General features: G+C 39.6%; 2 pseudogenes; one reads left to right on the forward strand and one right to left on the reverse strand.

Moving 5' to 3' along the window:
- Window positions 1–923: 923 nt before the first annotated feature.
- The window catches only part of LOC120069654 (1-aminocyclopropane-1-carboxylate oxidase homolog 1-like), a 43786-nt pseudogene continuing 19971 nt past the window's right edge, over window positions 924–24738 (reverse strand).
- Window positions 5583–6606, forward strand: LOC150038265 (uncharacterized; annotated as a pseudogene).

The following is a 24738-nucleotide window of genomic DNA, read 5'->3' on the forward strand; positions in this document are numbered from 1 at the left end:
CAACCCTCACCTATACAAATCGAAGGATAATCCCGAATAAACATGAGTTCATAGTTAGCTCAAGATTAAGATCAAGTTACCTAGGTCATCGCTTTGAAATAGTCAGTCTTAAACAGTAAACAACGTCATAAAGTAAGGGTGACTGATTTCGTGGTCCGATCTTGTAAAAATCTATTGCACAGGACGCCCCCACTCCTCATGTCATAACATGTACGAATTACGATCACATCGTTTGTAGCACTTTATAACTCCTCGTAACAACTACAGAGTGGGCCACACCCAATAGTGTTACTATAAATCATTTTGACCATTTACTTGAACCTGATCCATTTTTATGTCTCCACATAAAGTTCAAGTACTCATGTAATAGTCATGGATCTTTGAGTTTATTAGATTGCTAAAACGAAATAAGTAATACATATATTCAATAATAATTTATTGCAATTTTTAGAATAAATTTTATTGTTTACAACCACGAGTTTAAGGATATAAAACCCAATAGCCTTTTGGTCCAATAGGTTATCTACTTATCCTAAAGCAACTCGGAAATCTTATGAAACACTCTAGGCCAACTTTCTCTATAAATACTTCATTATAACTTCATATAAGGAAGTTGAGTCCTACTCTTAAACTCTCTAGCTTCCACGTTCTTTCACTTTCTGACTTAAGTATTGGGGTGGGTGTGGCAAGCACCACACCGTTGTGCAGGTTTTTCTTTTTGCAGGGCACATTCTTCTCCTCTTCAAACAAATTTATTGCTAGTGTCACGTGAAGGTCAGATACATTCACCCCTATCTAAAATTTGGTATCAAGACCCATGTTTTAGAAATTAAAAATCACACATCTTTAACAAACTCAAACTTTAACACAATTTAAATATTTTACAAACCTTGGAATTCGAAACCAAAAAACACTAAAGTAAATCAAAGCCTAAAATGTGTGAGAGCATCTATTCCGTCGAATCCCTTTTGAATAAAGTAGAGACGGTACTCTCTAACAGTGATTTGTTTATACTCGGGAGGATTTTGTTCGGACAACAACTGTTTGATGGATCCATAAAGTTTGGAGGTTGGTATAGAGCCAGTACTGAAGAAACATGCCACTGATACTCTTGGACCCTTACTATTAGCCACCACTCTATGCACCGAGCTCACAAATTTGTCATTTGAAATAAGCTGTGTCCATAAAAGGAACCCAAACCCGCCATTATATTTTAAGTTTGTCTCAATTACAATTTAATTACTTAATGAATGCATAATAAAACCTTGCCTGCAATAAGCTGCCGACGTTGACGACTAAGGCTCCAGGAACTGGCGGAATATCCACCCATTTGTTGTCATGAAGCACTTGAAGACCTCCGATGTGGTCCTGCAGCAACACGGTGATGAAGGTATTGTCGGAGTGCTCCGTGGTGCCGATGGCGAGTTCCGACTGAGGACACGACGGATAATAATGGCATGTCCTTCATTGCAATCCAAGTCCACGAGATGGGTTGATTTCAGACCAAGGGCCTTTGAAAGTAGTCTAAATATCAATTCTCCTAAGCTTCTCTATTTGTTTTGAATATTAAATTAGGATGTCTCTGCAACAAAAATCTTTTATCACCAATCACAAAAAGTAACACCAAAATTCTTTACTCTAATGTATTCAAAATTCGTGATTCAATCAATTCCTAGAAAAGTTTAAATTTATTAACAATTGTTTAAATGACATATTCAAATGGTATGCTAGGAGGTCACAAAAATTTTAACAAAGCTATATCTTAAAAACACGTTAATATTGTATTATAAAATTTTGACATTTATGAAGAAAAGTAGTTAATTTTTTTAGTATGTTGAAAGTAAAATGAAAATGTATTAAAAATAGGAGAAAACATTTTTTTTTTAGTCCTTGAGTTTTCAAGAATAGTTGTATTTGATTTCTAAGATTTCGATTTAACTATTTTAGTCTCTAATTTTTTAAGAATGAGTTTAAAACGATCTTTACTAATAAAATAATTAAATTTAATTAATTAAATATTGATATGGAGAGTGACTTAGAAAAAAAATACTCATTTTTTTTCTCTTTCCTCTTCTCCTCTCTCTTCTTTTCCTCCAATTTCTCCTCCTCTCCTCTTCTACCGGTGAATTAATGTTTCAAGAAGAGTGAAGCAAACCGATCAGAGAGATTAAAAAATTGTAAATTTTCTTCTTGATTATAACAGGGGTTGAAGTTGTAATCACTAATTGGAAGACCCATAAAGTGGTTGTGAAAAGGGAAAAGGTGGTTCCATTGATGGTCTTATGAATATCCAATTCTGAAACTTTGTTTTTTAATTTTGGTTGTAGGGGTGGATGCAGTGAGGCTAGAGAATGAAAGAAGGCAAATGAAGAAAGTGGGAAAGAGAAGAAGGGTGATGGCGGCGGCGAGAGCAAAGAGAGCAACAAAGAAACCGAGGGTGACGGCAGCGGTGAGGCCAAATCCATCGTAGAAGTAGCGCCGGAAGAAACCATACTGGTGGAATTGAAAAGTAATGACTATTTCCAGCATTACCCACAAAGGTACCTGCTACACCAAAGACGGGAGGAGAGAGAAGAGGAGAGAGAAGAGGAGAGGGAGAAAGTAGAGGGAAAGAAGAGAGATGAGAAGAGGAAAGAAAAACATTAAAAAAATTAATCAATTTTTCCTTTGCAAAAAAAAAAAAACATTGAAAAAAGTATTCTTTCCAAGTCATTTGACGGAGTTTTTTTTTAACATTGTGATTAGGAAAACTATTTAGGAAAATATAGTGGTTTTGAAACTATTTAGAAATCTATGGTTGTTTTGGAGATTTCGAAGGGGGATTTAGTTTAAAATATTTTGTCAAGGATTCAACCCTCGACCTGTTGTAAATTAAAGAAGGATCGAGAGTTTGATCCTCGACCTGAGAAGAGGACGAGGGTTCAACCCTCGACCTGTCGAAAATTAAAGAAGAGATCGAGGGTTTGACTCTTGACCTAAAGGAAATTGAGAAGAGGACGAGGGTTCAACCCTCGACCTGTCAAAAACTAAAGAAGATTGAGAAATTTTGAAAGAGGTCGAGGGTGACCTCTGGAAATTAGCGCCTATCGTCTAGCTTCCAGCGTCTATTGTCTAGCTTCCAGCGTCTATTGTCTAGCATCCAACGTCTATCGTCTAGCATTCAACGTATATCGTCTAGCACCCAATGTCTATCGTCTAGCACCCAACATCCATCATCTAGCATTCAACGTCTATCGTCTAGCACCCAATGTCCATCGTCTAGTGCCCAACGTCTATCGTCTAGCTCAATCATTTAGCAAATGATCTCGCTGATCTCGTTCTCAACGATCTCGCTGATCTCACTCTCAACGATATCGCTCTCAACGATCTCACTGATCTCGCTCTCAACGATCTCACTGATCTCGCTCTCAATGATCTCACTGATCTTGCTCTCAAAGATCTCGCGCATAGCCTATCGCTTAGCTACTGCGAGCATCGTTTACCTCCATGCAATTACTACATGATCACCCAACGCCCGCCTACACGATCGCCTACCTCATCGTGTAGTGCCGTTCACTTACTAGACGATCGCATACCTAATCGTATAGTGCCGCTCATCTGCTACACGATCGTCCAGCACCTTTGCTCATACACACTTGAGGCTGCCGCAAGCCTTATCAACGCATCATGCTTTTCGAACTCCCACTCTCGAGAGCTCTCTTTCCTCACTACATGATCGCCCACAAACTCCTACAGGATCGCTTAGCTATTACAATTAGATGATCGCCTTCTCAAAACCTATATATCGCCTACCTTTTACTATACGATCATATATTAAATGCTATACGATCGCTAAGCTTTACTACACGATCGAATAGTGGAAGTACACAATGAGGGCACGCTGCGATGGCCTCTCGAGAGCTCTCTTTCCTCACTACACGATCGCCCATAAACTCCTACATGATCGCTTACCTATTACAAATATGCGATGGCCTTCTCAAAACCTATACGATCGCATACCTTTTAATATACAACCGTATATCAAATGCTACATGATCGCTAAGCTTTACTACACGATCGCATAGTTGAAGTACATGATGAGGGCACGCTGCGATGGCCTCTCGAGAGCTCTCTTTCCTCACTACATGATCGTATACCAAATGTTACATGATCACATAGCTAAGAATCTGAATCTCTGCAGCGCGCATCAGAGTGATTTGAATCGTCGACCTTCTTTAGAATGAATCCGAATCTCTGTAGCACGTTAGCGTCTCGTCCCATCCCACACTGCTTTCACAATCCGTGAGAAACTCGACCATTTAGCTTATAACCCCACCGTCTCTCATTTTCTCCTCACTGCCTTCGTTCTGCTTCTCATTTTCACACTGCTTTCGTTCCCTCACTCTCCTCACTACCTTCATTCTGCTTCTCATTTTTTCCTCACTACCTTCGTTCTTTCATTCTCACTGCCTTCAGCAAATCTTCTTTTTCTCCCACATTCGTCCATTAAATTGTAGGTTTGTACCTTTTATTATACAAAATTTCATTTTTTTTTTAAGAACTATACATTTTGTTCCTATTCTCATACTATTATATCTTTCTTATAGTTTTTTTTGCTGTTTGGAAAACAAAGAACAAAAAAGGTAAGTTATATTTGTGAGTTTACTATTTATTTATTACTAGTTTTATTACATTTAGTAGATCTATCATGTTGAATTCAATAATATTTACATATTGATGTTAGTAGTTCTTTCTCTATTAGTGTTAATCTTAGTAGTTATTATCAGTGTTAATCTTATGGTTGGGATGTTATACCAACATGTTAATCTTATTTATATTTTGTTTGTTTTTGTTTATATTTAAGTATAGTTTATTGTAAGAAATATACTTAAATAAACTATAGTTTAAAATAGTTGATTTTCTGATGATATTTGAGTTTTCTAGTATTAACTTTGAAAATATGGTTTAAAATGGTTTGAAAAAGTTTAATTTCATTTTATTCTTTATTTTGTATTAAATTTGAAAAAATAGTTTAAAAAGTTTACCTCATTGTAATGTTTATAGTTTAAAAATTGTAATATTTTTAGTTTAATACAAAACTATTATGATTTTTTGAAATATATTTCTTATGATATTTGATTTTTCTAGTATTAACTTTGAAAATATAGTTTAAAATAGTTTGAAAAAGTTTAATTTGATTTTATTTTTTATTTTGTATTAAATTTGAAAAATAGTTTTAAAAAGTTTACCTCATTGTAATTTGAAAAGTTTAATTTATTGTTATGTTTAAAAATAGTTATAAAAAGTTTAATTTATTGTTATGTTTAAAAAGTTGATGTTCATAAAACTTAAAAAGTTGATGTTTATAAATTAAAAAGTGTAATATTTTTAGTTTAATACAAAATTAGTAGAACAATTACTAATGTATTGTTTGTCTTTTTTTTTTTTAGAAAATGGCGGCCAAATGCTTGGGATTTTTGTTGTTTACAAATGGTAATATGATTGATGGTATTGATGAAGTTGACTATGACCAACCACCAAGTGGGAGTTTTAGCATAAATGTGAACAGTGGAATTGTATTTGAACAATTCATTGAAATAGTTGGGATGTCACTTAGTGTAGATATGAGAACAAATCAGATAGAAATAATATATAGACATCCTAACCTAGAACCATCAAGATCAATAAGGTTTATGTCATTCCCTATTTCGAATGCACAAGTTATGAACTTGATGTTCTCAATCGCAATGCCACTGCCGAATTTAGTGCATTTTTATGTAAATGTAAATAGGATAGGGGTGGATATAAACTTGAATACATCATTTAGCCAGTTTGAAGATCCAACTGAATGTATTGATCCTGATCCGGAGTCAGTTGCATCGCCATGTGATAATGAAGATATGGCGCACGACCTATATAGAGACTTCAGAACTGAAACAGATGATGAATTTAAAGAGTTGGATTTCGATGGTCGTGAACATGAGTTACTTTTAGATACATTCAACGATTTGGATATGAATGTACTGGATAGCATTCGAGAACATGACCCAATTGTAGCCCATGTGGACGTTGACAATACTCAATTGTATAAAGGGATGATTTGTCAAGACAAAGAAATGCTACAACACGCGGTCAAATGTTTTGCAATAAAATTTCACGCACCATATGAGGTTGTTGAATCGACACCGACGATTTAGACAATTCGGTGTAAGAAGTGGAAGGAAGATTGCAAGTGGAGACTTCGTGCAATAAAGAAAAAATCGCATGGCTTGTTCGAGATCACTAAGTACGATGAGCAGCATACATGTTTTTATTCAGAACTATGTCAAATTCATGTGCAATTGGATTCATCAATGATTGCACTAGAGTTCTGTGATGCCGTAAGAGAAAAACCATCTATCAGTGTGGCACAACTGCAGTCCGACATTAAATCAAAGTTTGGATATCATGTTCCTTACCATAGGGTATGGGAGGGCAAAAGAAAAGCGTTGGCTAAAGTGTTCGGTGATTGGGATGAGTCTTACAAATTGTTACCCAAGTGGTTGTATATGGTTAAGCAAACCAATCCCGGAACACACGTAGAGTGGAGAGTGAAAGAAATGCTTACTGAAGGCCATGTTATCCTAACTTTTGTATTTTAGGCATTTGGTCCTTGTATAGAAGCTTGGCCGATAATTTAGATAGATGGTACACACTTGTACGACAAATATAGAGAAAAATTGCTTATTGTTACATCAATTGACACAAGCGGCCATCTTCTTCCACTTGCATTTGCTGTTGCTGATGAGGAGTCTGTAGACTCATGGGGATGGTTCCTGAAACACCTGAGAGAAATTATCACACGAAGAGATGTGTTTAATTTCAGATCGACATGTTAGTATAATCGCAGCAGTGTACAATCCAGCAAATGGTTGGATGAGACCAAAATGTCACCATCGTTTCTGCTTACGACATATCGTCAACAACTTTAATAAAAAGTAGAGATTTAATTCATTGAAAAATTATGTTTATCGTGCCGAGTGTCAGTTTCAAATTCAGAAGTTCAATAAAGCAATGAAGATATCAAAGGAATAAATCAGAGCTGTTTGAATTTTTTTTACAACATTAATTTAGAGCAATGGACTCAAGCACATGATGAAGGATTCAGATATGGGTGGATAACGACGATCTATCAGAGTGCATAAATGGAGTCCTCAAAGGAGCTCGAATGTTGCTATAAATGCTCTTGCTCAGATAACATTCTTCAAATGCATGAATTATTTCGAGAAAAGAAGAGAAGAAATAAGGGATGCATTGGAACGTCAAGATAAATACACTCGGTAATATTATTTTATATATATATATATATAATTAATAATTTATTTCAAGCATATTTTATAATACTAAGTGGAGTAAAAATCCAGGTACGCACATGAGAAAATAAATAAATAGGCTGCAAGATCTAGTAAACATGAAGTACAATCATACGATCGGTATGAAGGTCTATTTCATGTGAAGACCAGACGTCATAGTCTCAATACCAAAGGAGGAAACGTTCAAATATTGAGGCTAAACAGGTTCGAGTGGTACTGTTCATGTAACAAGTGGCAAGCATTCGACATTCTGATAACAGGCAGAAATGCACGTTATTACAGTGCTAAGTTCTTAAACAATGTTGGCTTGCGTTGATAAAATATGTTAGATTACGTCCAAAAAGCATTAAGTTCATAACATTGTGGTCGCATGCGTTCATCGCATAGAATCAGTTAATTTTCGTATTTTTATGTGGAATATGCGTTGACACAAGGCGAAAAGTGCAATCACAAGAAATCAACGGTCGAGCGCAGCATTACCGCAAGGCTTTGCGATGATTTGTGCTCGCAAACATCTGCTCAAGAAGGATTATCGCATAGAGTCGTCGCAACTTGGTGGGCGCATATGGGTGAAAGGCATAATTAATCACGGTGGGCGCATTTGTCAACCTGCATCGCATGCACCCTCGAGATAGGTATGATATTTTGTGGTCGCCTTATTTGTGTGTGTGTCATTTTGTCATCACATAAATAAGAATAGAGGCTTATGTGTAGGTCCTATAGACTTATCGCATATATCACATGCGTTCTAGCATTAGAAGTCGTAGCATTTACGTCGAGAGATGGTCTACTATTGTATGTGTGTTGCATGGTCGCATAACATGAACGCATCCTAAGGAGTGTTAGCCAAATCCCTTCTCAACCCGTTCACCGCATACTCATCGCATTTTTCGTATTATCAACTCTTTTTGAAACTCCGTCGCATTTGTTTATTTTTATTACCGAAAACAAAAAACCAAACAATTATTTGAGTTACTAGTTATTGTAAAGTCTTTTGAAAAGTTATCACCGCATACCGTTTTCCCAAGTCCCTGAGTTCGACCCTAGACTTACCAGGAAACTCAGTGGGGGTTTATACTTGGATTCCACTGAGAAACTTGTTGCTCAACGCAATTCCATCATCGCATTTCATTCCATATTTTCACCGCATAAACCAACCATCAAGTTTTTGGCGCTGTTGCCGAGGACTTCGGCAAATTAGTGTGCTAATGGTAATTTTTTTGATTTCTTTGCAGCTCTCAATCTCTGGCAAACTACGTGATGACAGAAACATGGAAGTTAATTTTTACTCGACAACCAAAATCCCGTAGACGCAGTATGCGATGCATTTTCCTAAGATATGCGTTGATAGTCATGCGTCAATGGTCGTGCGTTGGAATGAATATGCGTTAATAAATGTATGCGATGACCATGCGTTCTGTCACAAGTTTTCTTGTGCTCACGCCAAGTATAACACGAACACAAGTTTCTCGGGTAATCTGAGGTCAAACACAGGGACTTGTAGCTATATGTATGCGGTAATGTGCATGCGATGGTTTGAATAAAAGAATGAAAGGGAGGTTTTTAAGTTAACCCTACTCCTACTCCTATCTAACAGACAACACAATGAGAATATGCATGAGAGGTAGAGATACGACAAAACTTGACATGAAATAAATGTATGGGAAAATAGATAAAATGCAGAGATGGTTTCATTGCAATCCTTAAGAGTGACCGCAAGGGCAACCTTAGTCAACACAAGCCATGCGATCATGAAACACACATACAATAGTAAACCACGTTTGGGTATGAATGCTACGGCTTCGAATGCTAGAATGCATGCGATATATGCGATAAGTCTATAGGACCTACACATAAGCCTCTATTCTCATTTATGCGATGACAAAGTGACACACACACAAATAATTCATTGAAAAATTATGTTTATCGTGCCGAGTGTCAGTTTCAAATTCAGAAGTTCAATAAAGCAATGAAGATATCAAAGGAATAAATCAGAGCTGTTTGAATTTTTTTTACAACATTAATTTAGAGCAATGGACTCAAGCACATGATGAAGGATTCAGATATGGGTGGATAACGACGATCTATCAGAGTGCATAAATGGAGTCCTCAAAGGAGCTCGAATGTTGCTATAAATGCTCTTGCTCAGATAACATTCTTCAAATGCGTGAATTATTTCGAGAAAAGAAGAGAAGAAATAAGGGATGCATTGGAACGTCAAGATAAATACACTCGGTAATATTATTTTATATATATATATATATAATTAATAATTTATTTCAAGCATATTTTATAATACTAAGTGGAGTAAAAATCCAGGTACGCACATGAGAAAATAAATAAATAGGCTGCAAGATCTAGTAAACATGAAGTACAATCATACGATCGGTATGAAGGTCTATTTCATGTGAAGACCAGACGTCATAGTCTCAATACCAAAGGAGGAAACGTTCAAATATTGAGGCTAAACAGGTTCGAGTGGTACTGTTCATGTAACAAGTGGCAAGCATTCGACATTCTGATAACAGGCAGAAATGCACGTTATTACAGTGCTAAGTTCTTAAACAATGTTGGCTTGCGTTGATAAAATATGTTAGATTACGTCCAAAAAGCATTAAGTTCATAACATTGTGGTCGCATGCGTTCATCGCATAGAATCAGTTAATTTTCGTATTTTTATGTGGAATATGCGTTGACACAAGGCGAAAAGTGCGATCACAAGAAATCAACGGTCGAGCGCAGCATTACCGCAAGGCTTTGCGATGATTTGTGCTCGCAAACATCTGCTCAAGAAGGATTATCGCATAGAGCCGTCGCAACTTGGTGGGCGCATCTGGGTGAAAGGCATAATTAATCACGGTGGGCGCATTTGTCAACCTGCATCGCATGCACCCTCGAGATAGGTATGATATTTTGTGGTCGCCTTATTTGTGTGTGTGTCATTTTGTCATCACATAAATAAGAATAGAGGCTTATGTGTAGGTCCTATAGACTTATCGCATATATCACATGCGTTCTAGCATTAGAAGTCGTAGCATTTACGTCGAGAGATGGTCTACTATTGTATGTGTGTTGCATGGTCGCATAACATGAACGCATCCTAAGGAGTGTTAGCCAAATCCCTTCTCAACCCGTTCACCGCATACTCATCGCATTTTTCGTATTATCAACTCTTTTTGAAACTCCGTCGCATTTGTTTATTTTTATTACCGAAAACAAAAAACCAAACAATTATTTGAGTTACTAGTTATTGTAAAGTCTTTTGAAAAGTTATCACCGCATACCGTTTTCCCAAGTCCCTGAGTTCGACCCTAGACTTACCAGGAAACTCAGTGGGGGTTTATACTTGGATTCCACTGAGAAACTTGTTGCTCAACGCAATTCCATCATCGCATTTCATTCCATATTTTCACCGCATAAACCAACCATCAAGTTTTTGGCGCTGTTGCCGAGGACTTCGGCAAATTAGTGTGCTAATGGTAATTTTTTTGATTTCTTTGCAGCTCTCAATCTCTGGCAAACTACGTGATGACAGAAACATGGAAGTTAATTTTTACTCGACAACCAAAATCCCGTAGACGCAGTATGCGATGCATTTTCCTAAGATATGCGTTGATAGTCATGCGTCAATGGTCGTGCGTTGGAATGAATATGCGTTAATAAATGTATGCGATGACCATGCGTCCTGTCACAAGTTTTCTTGTGCTCACGCCAAGTATAACACGAACACAAGTTTCTCGGGTAATCTGAGGTCAAACACAGGGACTTGTAGCTATATGTATGCGGTAATGTGCATGCGATGGTTTGAATAAAAGAATGAAAGGGAGGTTTTTAAGTTAACCCTACTCCTACTCCTATCTAACAGACAACACAATGAGAATATGCATGAGAGGTAGAGATACGACAAAACTTGACATGAAATAAATGTATGGGAAAATAGATAAAATGCAGAGATGGTTTCATTGCAATCCTTAAGAGTGACCGCAAGGGCAACCTTAGTCAACACAAGCCATGCGATCATGAAACACACATACAATAGTAAACCACGTTTGGGTATGAATGCTACGGCTTCGAATGCTAGAATGCATGCGATATATGCGATAAGTCTATAGGACCTACACATAAGCCTCTATTCTCATTTATGCGATGACAAAGTGACACACACACAAATAAGGTGACCACATAATATCATACCTATTCCTAGGGTGCATGCGATGCAGTGTTGACAAATAGAGCTTATCCCTAAGTCCCTATCTCTTGCTTATGCCAATCTAATATCGCTCTCTCGTGTCTAGATTCTAACCTAGCTCTCTCGAGACATTAGGTTCTTTCTTTAGACTCTCTCTCAAGTAGCTCTAAAAGGGTGTTGGGCACAACATAAAACAAGACAAATGCATGAACTTGGTTGACGTAAGATTATTCTTATCTCTAGTGAACAATGCATACATTGCTTAATGCGTCCAACCACTTACCCTCCCGGGCAGTTGATTGTTGCTGACTTTACTCATAGACAAGCAATGCGTTAGCATATAAACAGGTGTTGCAGCAGCTTCACACTAAGCAAATAAGATTACTCACACACTCACACAACGTACACCACTTGGTGGGTTGCTACATGCTTCATATCCCTAATCCACACGACTAAGTATGCGATACCCAAGCAATCCAACTAAGTGTTGCAATGAAAGTGAAGATGCTAAGCAAAGAAGATGGAGATGAAGTTGAAGGAACAGAGAAATGCATTGGAAACAAATTGTATTAATTCCTTAATCACAAAAGGTCATACAGTACAATATAAAAAAGAAAGGAAAAGGAAATGACCGGCTGGAAGCAAAGACTTGCTCCCAGCGGATGTGCGTCAAGGCTGCCGGTGGTGCCATGGATGGGCAGAGGAACTGACTCTCTCGAGATCTAGCTCTGGTCGTAGGCTTCGGTCGTCACTCGAAATGGATGAAGGAGGTGAAGAACTCTCAAACTTCTTCTCACGCGTTTTTCTGGATCGCAAGGATCTGCCCGAAGCGAACCTCAGGTGAAAACCTTGGATTACTTGAATTTCAGCTCATCGGCTTCTATTTATAGAGTTGGGTCGCCGACAACATTAATTGGACTGCTCTGAGTCTGACATTCGACACGTTAGTCCTTTCTAAACCTTTGCCACTAACGACATGGTAGGTGAAATGTCAATATCATCTTTTGATTTTTCTCGAGGAAGATGCGTTGATGCGTTCATTCCACTAACCTTGCGTTGATCCCATTATCATGCATTGTCGCGTTGCCTCAATCATTCAATGACCGTATTCGCTTAATACCGCAACTCTACATGATGACCACAATCGCTTGACGAGCGCAACTCCCATGCGATGGACACATACGGCTGATTATTGCAACATCTATGCATTGATCGATGCGTTTACCTTTGCGATGGACTGTTTCTCCACATGTGGTCGTCTATGCGATGGTCTGGTTTCCGCGTTTGCGTCCATTTCTTGTTTTAGCCATAAAAATAGAACATTGAACGCATAATAACGCAAAATAATGGGTTAGCTGAGATTCAACATGCTGATCGACGCAAGCTCATTTTCTCGTGAATTCCTATCATGATTGCCGCATATTTTGCCTAACAACCTTTATAATTCTAAGTAAAAGGCCTAAGATGACATGTATTTTTGCATATTATCACTACGACCCGGAGATTGAGAGAATATTTCGACAAAGACTGAGAGACAACCGCCAACAACAAGACAGAACCCCAAGAATGGCGGAACAACCAAAAGCAAGGGCCACAAATGCGAACAATATAATGGCCAACCCCATCCTTCTGGCGAATGACCGCAATAGACCCATTCGGGACTATGTGTCGCCCGACCTCCATGATCTCCCTCCAGGAATCATGAGGCCAGCGTTAGACGAATCGAGGTTTGAAATGAAGCTAGTAATGTTGCAGATGATCTAGGCTGCTGGGCAGTTTGGAGGGAGGTGTAGCGAAGACCCACATGCCCACCTCCGAAGCTTCATAGAAATCTGCAACACTTTTGTGTTCTCGAATTCTCCACCGAGGAAGTTCGACACACTCTGTTCCCATTTTTCTTATGCGATCAAGCAAGAAATTGGGCATATTCTCTCGAACCGGGGGAGATAACCTCGTGGGAACAAGTCGTCTAAAAGTTTATGAAGAAGTATTTCCCACTAACCGAGAATGCCAAGAAAAGGAAATTAATAAAAATTTTGAACAAGAAACTGACGAATCACTTAGCAATGCTTGGGCAAGGTTTAAGCGGCTTGTAAGAGACTGTTGATAACTTGTAGAAATACAAGTTATTTATGTTGTTTTATTTAGATATTGAGGCAAAAAGAAAGAAAAGTTGCGTCGATAGTATAAGAATTGGCTAAGAAATACGAAAATTATAAAGTGTCGTAAACACACCCACTAACGCATTGCGATGACGAAATAGAATGTCCAAGTCTCTGTTTTGCAGGAAATAGGTCACCGCATGCGTTAATGACTCGAGGAAAAAATGTACAATGCATCTACATCGCATACGCCAATCGATCAAGAACGAAGAAATGATCAACGCAATGGCGGCGCATGCGACGATCGATCATGGGTTAGAGAGATCAACGCATTTCCACCGCATGTGGTAATCAAAACAATAATACCGCATGCAGCGATCGATCGAAGATGTGAAGAGCAACGCATTCGCGGCGATTATGACAAGTGTACAGATTTCTGTTGTATGATTCTGACAGATTGATCGTGGAGCAGAGCAGACATTTCCACTACGCCATAGTAGGAATTATCAGAATTAACAGCGGGACCACCAAAATAAAGAGCTAAGGTCTTGTCTATAAATAGCTTCCTTGAATTCATTGCAAAGGAGGCTGGTCTGAAGAGACTTTACAGAGAAAATCTAGGAGAACAACAAGACAAGGCTGAAAAGTGAGTCTCTGAGCAAGGAATTCTTTCGATTCTCGAAGTTGAAGCTTTGTGCAAGAGGTCACTTCCTATTGGGAAAGCAAGCCTGAGAGGGAAGCTTTCCTCTCCACTTCATCCATACGCGGGCAAGCAAAACGTCTCCGATCAGGATATGTGTCAAGACATTGGCACTCTTTCCGTATTTGTTTCTATTCTTTTATTCATCTACTATTTTCATCTTCTTTAATCTGTCATTCACAAATCATGTATCAAACGCTTATCTTTAGATTTAAATGTGATTATCATCATCATTATCATCTCTTTGTTCCTTTCCATAAATTTATCATCCATTTTCTCCATCATGTGTTCTTAATCCCCTAGGTAAAGAGGAAGAATTAAGCGAGTGAGTTAATCTTTGTTAAGGTAATCAGCTAAATTTAGCTAAAGCATGCTCGACATCATCTTCACCTGTGAGAGTAGAAGTGAAGATGTTATTACGCCTATCGAGAGAAGGTTGGAAGAATGTGTTAACTAAAGCGAGAAGTATTTCCAGAGATGGAAACAACCTTGTGTTCATTACGTTCATCTCTATTTCACCATAGACATATGGGAACGCGACCGATCACTGAAAGGTGTACGCCAAGAGAAAGCAAAACCTTAGGTGCATCCTTAACAAGATTGACAAACTTGCGATGTCCTTTCCCTCTACTCATTCTCTTTCTGATTCATTCATAAGACTTGCCATCGCATTTATTAGATTCTTTTGTACAACTTCACAGCCAGTCCTTACCCTGTATCATAGTAGTTTAGACATTTATTTTATCAATGCATTTTATTTACAACACAATTTTACATTTCCACATAAACAAAACTCTTTATTCTTTATGACTACCGGTCACATGTGCCACATTAGTATCACATCTAAATGACAACAATCCCCGTGTTCAAGCTCAAGTCCGTCTGAGAAACTTGCGTTGGAATTATACTTGGTTTTAGCGCAAGGAAACTTGTGACATGCACTACATCATTGCATACTACGAGCATATTATCATCAACGCATACACTTAGAACATAGTATCGCAAAATATCTTTATCGTAAAGCACTTGAGTGCATAACACATCATCAATTCATTCATAAACAGCGCAGTAGATAAAGATAGATATAAATTTTAGTCATCAAGTTTATGGCGCTGTTGTCGGGGACATGAACTTGTTCATGCATTCATATTCATCGTTGTCCATATGCTTAAAGACTAATTTATCCGTACAAGTTTATGGCGCTGTTTTTGGGGACATGTACTTGTTCATTCATTCACATTCATCATTGTCCATATGCTTAAAGATATAAAATTTATCTGCACAAGTTTATGGCACCGTTGCCGAGGATTGGTAATGGTTTAGTGTTGAATATTCTTGTGGTATCTTGCAGGAGAGATCTTTGCTGTACTATTTGTTTATCACGAAGAGTAGGCTGACGATTTATGAGTACTGGAACTGATCCAGAATTCGAAGCTAACCCAGAGATCGAGCGTACTTTTTGTGCAAGGGCATGCCAGAACCGAATTAGGCGAAGAAGAGCAAATATGACTAATAACGAGAGGCCCGAAGGAAATCAAGGGGCGAATCGGCCAGCTCAAGATCCTATTTTTCTTGCTGCCGACCACAACATCCCGATGAGGAACTATGCGACGCCAAATCTATACAACTTCTCGCTCGGAATTTCAAGACCAATGGTTGAGGAGAATGCACGTTTTGAAATTAAGCCGATCATGCTTCAGATGATCCAAAATGCGGGACATTTTGGAGGGATGAAAGGTGAAGACCCACATGCCCATCTAACAAGCTTCGTGGAGATGTGCAATACTTTCTCCATTCCTGGTGTTACTTCTGAGGGAATCAGACTATACCTTTTCCCGTACACACTGAAGGATGAGGCAAAGAGGTGGGCTCATTCATTGGAGCCAAACGAAATCAATTTATAGGATCAATTGGTGGAGCGGTTCATGAAGAAATTCTTCCCTCCAGCCGACAACGCAAGAAGACGAAGGGATGTGTTAAATTTTGAGCAGATGGAGAATGAGACTCTAAGCACCACCTGGGTGCATTTCAGAAGATTTGTGAAGAATTGTCCGCATATCGGGATTCTCGATTGCGTTCTGATGGAGACCTTCTATAATGGCTTGAATCGATCAACGTAAGCTGTTGCTGACGCCTCCGCAGTAGGAGGATTTATGGATAAGGCCTACACTAAAGCCAAGGTCATCCTGGATCGCATTTCGTGAAGCATGGATGATTGGGTGGACGATGGGTATGGGGGAAGAGGCCTCGAGAGTAGAAGAATTGAAAATGCCATTGTACCAGCAGATACAATGACAATCTTGGCCGCGCAAATGGCCGCAATGACCTCTCTCCTCCAGACGATGGCAATAAATCAAGGTACCCTCTCTCAGGGTGCAGCGCAACCCAATGTGCCGGCACAGTGGCAGTAATTAGCTGTGCACAATGCGGAGGGGGTCATGCTGCAGAGATGTGCCCATCAAACCTGCAATCAGTGTTTGCCATCCAAAACAACCCTTACAGCAACACTTACAATCTCGGTTGGCGGAATCACCCTAACTTCAGTTGGGGAGGTAACAATGACCAAGAAGGCCAGAGGAATCATCAGAACAGTAATTCCGGGAATCAAGGAAGTCCTTCAGCTTTTCACCAAAATCAGAATCAGAGTCACCAACGGCAACCGTACAACCAACCGTCCACATCAAATGCCTCTGTAAATTCATCATCCTTGGAAGCCCTGCTGAAACAATACATTAAGAAAAATGATGCAGTTATGCAATCGCAGGCGTCTTCGATAAGGAACTTAGAGGTCCAAGTAGGGCAATTGGCAGTCGAGCTTCGCAATCAAACACCGAGAACGCTGCCAAGTAATTCAAAAGCCCTTGGATCTCATAGGAAGGAACAATGTCCGTGATGAAATTGCGCAGGCAAGTCTAACCGCCTACTGGGATGCAGATTATGGTAATCTTGAGGAATTTATCTTTCAATCAGCATCCCTAACATCTATCTTTACTGCTTTCGTTAACACTTTCTTTATCGCTTTCCTCTACTGATTTCTTCATTACGTTATTTACTGCTTTCTTAACATTAGTCTTTACTGCTTTCTTAATTTACTTCTACTTTAATTCAAGTTGCGTTAATTTCATGCCTAGCTCAATTTATTTACTCTCCTGCCTTAGTTTGCGTTTTTCCAAATTGCTATGAATGATTGAATAAAAAGAAAATGAACAGCGCAAAGGCTTATCAACCTGGTATAAGCATTGCGTTGTTGATGAAACAAAAATATAATAATAATAAATAAATAAATAAAATAATAATAATAAAAATAATAACATATGGTATGCATTACGGTGACAGGTGTATTTTGCACTGATGGATACACTTTGTGTTCATCTTCCTCAAATGCATTACGTAGAGGGGTGTGTTGCGCGCATATGTACTCTGCGCCCGTCCTCAGCAAAAAGCACTATATCGAGGTAGTGTTGTGCTGGTAGAAATACCGTGTGCCCATCCTTCATAAATGCATTGAGTTGAGGGGTGTGTTGCGTTAATGCATGCGTTGTTGCCCGTTCTCCGCAATATGCATTTGCGGTAACGGATGCATTGCGTTAATCTTTAACATTGCACCCGTCCGAATAAAATACAAAAGATAAAATCTTTTTGCGATAGAGTAGTCGAATCATTTAAGCTTCCAAGGAAATGATGACTTAGCAGATGAAAGGACGTCATTTTCTGCTAATTCATAAATGCGAGGAGCGCAGCGGGCAAGCTTTCTGAGAATCTCGAAGCCTGCCACGCAGAGTTTGCGTTGGGCCCATCAAGGCCCAACCTATAAATCTCGCCCTTCTTCAACCTAAGGAAGTTTATTTGGATTCCTCGCAAAAAAAAAACCCTAAGAATTCCTCTGCATACCAGACCTTTAAATTTTCCTTCCTAAGTCCTAAAAATTTTCCAACTCTTTCACTACACCGCAACCATGGCCGAGCAATCCTCACACTCATCTTCCCTACCTTCATCACCTTTCCAAGCCCCCGTCACCGTATGGGAGGCGACATTCCTCACAGCTAGCTGACGCCTCACTGCCCAAAGAAGGAGAAGCGGGTAGAAGGAGATGAAGAGGCCCGACCAAAGAAGGAGAAGAAAGAAAAGAAGTCGAGTGAGAAGAGACAGCGCAGGTGAGAAGAGAAGCGCCTGAAGAAGGAAGAGAAGAGGAAGAGGGCGGAAAGCTTAGATGTCGATGGAGAATCCACCACCGCAAGGGTGGAAGAAGGGGTGTCACCACAAGAAAAAGAATTAGTGCAACCTCAAGTGTCATCAACGTATATCAGGACGGTTGCGATTGAAGATAAAGAAGATCCGGACATTACCCCTCTGATGCGATGTCGCAAGGTGAATGCACCACAAGGGTCAACAAGCGACCCACCATTTTTACAATGCATAGCAGAGGAAAAGAAGAGAAGACAAAGAGAAGAAGAGGAGAAACAAGAAAGATGTTACGTGCGCACCAAATCATTGCATCTGGCGATTTGGCAAGAAAACTCCACAATGAGAAGGTGCATTGTAACAACGTAATATCGGCAGAAGAAGAAAGAAGAAGGCTCGAGGATGAGCAACGCATATTGCTTGCCTCGAAGAAGTTTGAAAAAGAGATGAGAGAAGAAGAAGAAAAGAAAAGAAAAAGGAGGAGAAGGAAAAATGGCGCAAGGCCAATGTGCAGCACATAAGAGAAACTAAAAGAAAAGAAGTTGCGGAATGGAAAAAGGAACAAGAAGAGCAATGCAAGGAACGAGAACGCAAACATCAACAGTCCCGCCTTGCATTGGCTCAAGATAAAGGCAAAGCAAAAGTTGGAAGCAGCGAGCTTGCGCCGGCTATGAGGCGCCCATCAACAAAGAAAGAAAACGATGATATGATGATGGAGATGGGTTTCTTTCTTACGTCAACGTCACTACCAGATTTGATTACAAGTGTTGTACTGGAGCATGGGTAGGAGACTTTCTACCAATGCCCATCCATCATAATTCCTACGGTAATGAGGGCCTTTTATCATGGCCGGCTCCATGACACCAATGATGCGGTGATCATGAAAGGGTGGACAGTGCCATTCAGCGCAAGGGACATCAATGAACTGTATAGGCTGAAAGACATCTCGGATGCACCGGGTAACAAAATAATTGATAATCCCAATGAAGCACACATAGAGGATGCGCTGAGAGTATTAACGCAACCAGGCACTCAGTGGTCAGTATCTTTGAAAGTCATTAAGACCCTTGCATCCAACAAGCTGCTTCCAGAGGCGAGTCTTTGGGTTTACTTGGTGAAACGGTGACTCATCCTAACATCGCATGATAAAATAGTTTCAAGGGATCAAGTGATGGCTGCATATTGTATTGCGCACGACATTCCAATTGACATAGGCCAGCTGATTGCGAAGCAAATTCGAGGCTTTGAAGGCCGTGTAAGAGGCCAATACTTCTTCCCATGGACGATTTTGAGCTTATTCCTCTCTGTAGGTGTAGGCATTGTCGAAAAACCCATGCCGAAAGTCCACGGTCTCATTCACACAAAGATCCTGAGAATGCTTCTCAAGGACTCTCCACACTGCCCTGAGCTTCCACCCAAACGACCTCTCCTAGATCTGAATGCACCGCAATAGCGCAAGCCAAAGAAGCAACGCAAAAATGATAAAGGGAAGGAAAAAGTCCAAGATCAATCACCGTAAGACAAAATACCCTTGGACCCCTTACCTTTAATCATTCGCTATCCAAGCCCTCTAATGGAACCCCTTTCCCCACTTCCTAAACATTTCACCAATCTTCTTCTTGCTTCTGATTCAAACACCGCATCCCCAGCAGCATCTTCCCTTCATCTATCTCCACCTCACGCTTCACCTTCACCACCGCATGTTGATGACCCACACGATTTGGGAGAAGGCACTTCCGCTCAACCTCAAACCGTTGCTGCTGAAACATCGCAGGCGCATCCCACCATCGCAACCCTTGCTGCTGAACTAGCAGAGATGCAGTCCCTTCTCTCTCAACAACAAAATTTCTTCTGCCAGAAAATAACAGAGCTATAAGAGAGCAACGCAGAGTTGCAATGCAGTCATGTGATGACGCGGTAGGTGATGATTAATATTCAACGCAATATCTTCACCATCCACCTGAATCAAAGACAGATGGCAGAGCGCAACCATGAATACTTCAACTTCTTGACAGCATATTTACATGTTCCCATGGTGCCTCCCCATCTACAACAACCTCTGCATTTTGAAGAAGCGACTCGAGTTCCTCCGCAAAATCCTCCTCAAGATCCCCTGCCGCAACTCTAAATTTGGGGGTGTGCCACCTTCCCTGCAATTCTGCAATTTTTCGTTTGCGGCCATTCTTTTATTCATTCATTATTTTTTTTTATATATAGAAGCTATACCTTGATTTCTTTTGTACATGCTAAAATTTTGTGTATGATGATTGTAGTTCTTTGTATACTTAGTTAAATTTTATATAACTGAGTAATGATTCTTTCCATATGCGTTAGCCTCTTTACTTATCATCCTTTGTCAATTATTGCGGTAATTCTTGTCTTTTACTTTGTGTTATTAATTGCGCTGCCATGATGAGTAATATACATACCCTTAGCAATATTTCTTGTACATTGCACTTTCTGACTAACACTTAGATAATTCATCGCAATAGCTCTACTTTACCTTCTCTATTTTAAGACTCTGCTCAAACCTTCTTTTCAAAATTTTGACTAAGTGTTTTGTCTTTTCTGTCCAAAACAATGCAATGAGAACCTTGCGCATCTCTAAATTTGGGGGTGGGGAAGGTCTGAGCAGATGCGGTCAAGCGGATGCGGCAATATCAGACAAATGCGTTCATTATTATCAAAAAAAAAAAAAATCATAAAAACTCCAATGTCAGCGCAAGGGAAAATCCCAACCTGATAAGAGTTAAGTCGTGAAAGGAACATGTTCGTAGTTGGATGTTCTAGTGTCCCCATGGGAGCAAGTCAAAACGAATGTAGGTTTCCAAGATCGACGCAATATGAAAAGAAAAGAAAAAAAAGAGAGAGAGAAAATAAGAATAAAAGAGACAACTCCTCTGACCAGCAAAAGTAAAACTTGGCTGAGGATCAAGAGTTGAAGTTGAGATTGGTACACAACCGTAGTTGGATGCTCACATGACACCCGTGGGAGCAAGCCAAAACGAAGGGTGTAACCATGACCAACAGTCTCTAATAAGATGACACAAAGTAGGCCACCGCATAAAGTTGCACCCAGTTGTTTTTGCAAGAAGAGGTAAACATTCTTCTCAAAACAAGAAGGGAATTTTGGGTAGAGGTTTGTTGTAGAAAAGAATAAAGTAGAGCATGCGATGAATTGTTAAAGGATAGAAGGAAATGTGTTGTCAAGTAATTTTGTAGAGGTGGAGCATTTGAAGTAGCTGATCGACGCAAAGTTAAGACAAGAGTTGAGCAAAATTGCCTTGGTTGAAGATATGTTTGAGGCCAAGCATATATCAAAATTTGAGGGTGTGATAACTTGTAGAAATACAAGTTATTTATGTTGTTTTATTTAGATAATGCGGCAAAAAGAAAGAAAAGTTGTGTCGATAGTATAAGAATTGGTTGAGAAATACGAAAATTATAAAATGTCGTGAACGCATCCATTAACCCCATTGCAATGGTGAAATAGAATATTCCAGTCTCTGTTTTGCAGGAAATAGGTCACTGCATGCGTTAAGGGCTCGAGGACAAAATGTACAACGCATCTACATCATATGCGCCAATCGATCAAGAACGAAGAAATGATCAACGCAATGACAGCACATGCGACGATCGATCATGGGCTATAGAGACAACGCATTTCCACTGCATGTGGTAATCAAAACAACTACACCGCATACGGTGATCGATTGAAGATGTGAAGAGCAACGCATTCGCAGGCGATTATGACAAGTGTAGAGCTTTCTGTTGTACGATTCTGACAGATTGATTGTGGAGCAAAGTGGACTTTTCCATTACACCATGGCAGGAATTTTCAGAATTATACATTGAGACCACCAATACAAGAAAGCCAAGGTCTTGTCTATAAATAGCTTCATTGAATTCATTGCAAAGAAGGCTGGTTTGAAGAGACTTTACAGAAAAAATCCGGGAGAATGACAAGACAAGGCTAAAAAGTGAGTCTCCGAGCAAGGAATTCTTCCGATTCCCAAAGCTGAAGTGCTGTACAAGAGGTCACCTCCTACCGAGAAAGCAAGCGTGAGAGGGAAGCTTTCCTCTCCACTTCATCCATATGCCAGCAAGCACAAGTCTCCGATCGGGATCTGTGTCAAGATATTAACACTCTTTCCGTATTTGTTTCTATTCTTTCCTTTCATCTACTTTGTTCATCTTCTTTAATATTTCATTCACAAATCATGTATCAAACGCTTATCTTTAGAATTAAATGTCATTATCGTCATCATTATCATCTCTCTGTCTCTTTCCATACATTTATCATCCATTTTCTCCATCATGTGTTCTCAATCCCCTGGGTAAAAAGGAAGAATTAAGCGAGTGAGTTAATTTGTGTTAAGATAATCAACTAAGTTTAGCTAAAGCATGCTAGACGACATTTTCACCTGTGAGAGTAGAAGTGAAGGTGTTATTCCGCCTATCGAGAGAGGGTTGAAAGAATGCGTTAACTAAAGCAAGAAGTATTTCCCGAGATGGAAACAACCTTGCATTCATCACGTTCATCTCTGTTTCACCATAGACGTATGGGAACGCAGCCGATCACTGAAAGGTGTAAGCCAAGGGAAGGTGGAACCTTAGTTGTGCCTTAACGAGATTGACGACTTGCGATGTCCTTTCTCTCTACTCACTCTCTTTCTGATTCATTCACAAGACTTGCCATCGCATTCATTAGATTCTTTTTGTACAACTTCACAGCTAGTCCTTACCTTGTATCATAGTAGTTTAGACATTTATTTTATCAACGCATTTTATTTACAACGCATTTTACTTTCAACGTAATTTACATTTCTGTCAAAACCAAATTCTTTATTCTCTATGACAACCGGTCACATTTACCACATTATTATCGCATATAACCACAACAATCCCCGTGTTCGACCTCAGGTCATTTTGAAAAACTTGTGTTGGAATTATACTTGGTTTCAACGCAAGGAAACTTGTGACACGCATTATATCATCGCATACTACGAGCATATTATCATTAATGCATACACTTAGAAAGTAGTATCGTAAAGCACTTGAGCGCATAGCACATCATCAATTTCATTCATAAACAACACAGTAGATAAAGAGATATAAATTTTAGTCATCAAGTTTATGGCACCGTTGTCAGGGACATGAACTTGTTCATTCATTCACATTCATCATTGTCCATACCACATAATGGCTTACCAGACTACGTGCAGATGGAGATTTTTTACCAAGGACTGAACCCTGCTTCGCAGACCGCTGCCAATGCGGCAGCAGCTGGTGGTCTGCTAGACAAAACATATAAGGAGGCCAAGAGTATACTTGATCGCATTTCCAAACATCACGAGGATTGGCGGGAAAGCGATCAAAGATTAAGAATTGGAAACAATGACGCAAACAACGGGGCCATCGCATCCCTTCAAAACCAAATGACTGCAGTGATGAGTTTGATACAAGGCATCACAATTAACAACACAGGAGCGAAGAAAGGGCAGGTCAACGCAATTGCTCAAACGACCGCAAGTTGTGTCATATGGGGAGATGCTCATTCGATGGAAGAATGCTCAGGATATCCACAGTCAGTGTGCTTCATAAAGAATAATCCCTATTTCGATACATACAACCCCAGGTGGAAAACACCCAAATTTTGCGTGGAAAAATCACAATAAAACTTCCAACCAGTGGCGTAGAGAGAAGGGCCACCCGAATTTCTCCCGCAAACAAATGGTCCAACGCATAGCCAAGCTAGCAGCTCACAAACACCGCAATCCTCGTCCTTAGAGAGCTTGTTGAAGCAGTACATCGAGAAAAACGAATCAGTGCTTCAGAATCAAGCAACATCCATCCGCAATCTCGAAATTCAGCTGGGAAAAATCGTGGGCGAGCTGAAAAATAGACCACAAGGAGCGTTACCAAGCTTAACTGAGCTTTTTCGTAACGTTGGGGGTACCAGGAAGAAATAATGCTTAGTAGTCTCCGTGCTAAGCGACAAAATGACTGCAGAAGTAAAGGAGGACCCATCGTGACCAACTTGAATGTGGTGATAACTGAGGACCCGTTGACCTATAGTTCGAAAAAACCTGAGAAATTGAACCCCGAAGTTGCGTCCACCCTCAAGCCTTCAGAACATGAGACAGAAGAAGTCCAGCTACCACCTGCTCAGCAAAGATTGAAGAAGAAACAAAATGGTGAAGAAAAGATCGCAACAGTGGCCGCAATGCAAAA

Source organism: Benincasa hispida, chromosome 1 (assembly GCF_027475165.1).
Source record: "Benincasa hispida cultivar pf3 chromosome 1, pf3_genome.v1.1, whole genome shotgun sequence".
Taxonomy (NCBI): domain Eukaryota; kingdom Viridiplantae; phylum Streptophyta; class Magnoliopsida; order Cucurbitales; family Cucurbitaceae; genus Benincasa; species Benincasa hispida.